We start from the raw sequence: 662 nt of genomic DNA, 5'->3' as shown, positions 1-662 counted from the left end.
TTTGATAGAGCAGATTATCAGCTACAAAACACTATTTTTCAACATAGTTAGCAGCATTAGCTATGCATTTTCACCAGCCTGCATGCTGCTCTTGTAACAATCACCGCTAGAGGAGGTGACCCACTGTTTTACAGCTGCTATAACAGCACCATAGGTAGGAAATTGTTGTCCATATAGTCCATCTTTCATCAGCCCAAACAGATAGAAGTTAGAAAGTGCTAAACTCATCAGAGAAAGGTTGTATTCTTCTCTGACATGACTCTGGAAACTTAGTCAGTATCGAGATGTAGTGATTAGAGTTGATAGTTTGTTCTGGTTTCGGGAAATCTGTAAGGATCACCCCTTTCCTATCCTAAAAGACAGTGCACATCACTTTGACCATATGGCTGTGTCTTGAACTTCTCGTTTGACGGGGAATTCACATGTCATCACTTCATGGACTCTGTCCTGTAGTGGTGACACCACTTGTCACTAGTAAAGATCCAGGAAACTGTCACCGTCAGCCTCATATTAGATCAATAGGTCCCAACAAACTTGCATAGGGTGCTCTTTCTGTCCCTGTGTAAGCCTACAGGGGACCAAGCTGACACAAACTGCAATATTTCAACACCACCAGCATCATTTCCAATGTGCTGAAGATGATATCCAGCTCCATACACAGT

Source organism: Meleagris gallopavo, chromosome Z (genome assembly GCF_000146605.3).
Source record: "Meleagris gallopavo isolate NT-WF06-2002-E0010 breed Aviagen turkey brand Nicholas breeding stock chromosome Z, Turkey_5.1, whole genome shotgun sequence".
Classification (NCBI taxonomy): domain Eukaryota; kingdom Metazoa; phylum Chordata; class Aves; order Galliformes; family Phasianidae; genus Meleagris; species Meleagris gallopavo.
This window is presented reverse-complemented; position numbering follows the sequence as displayed.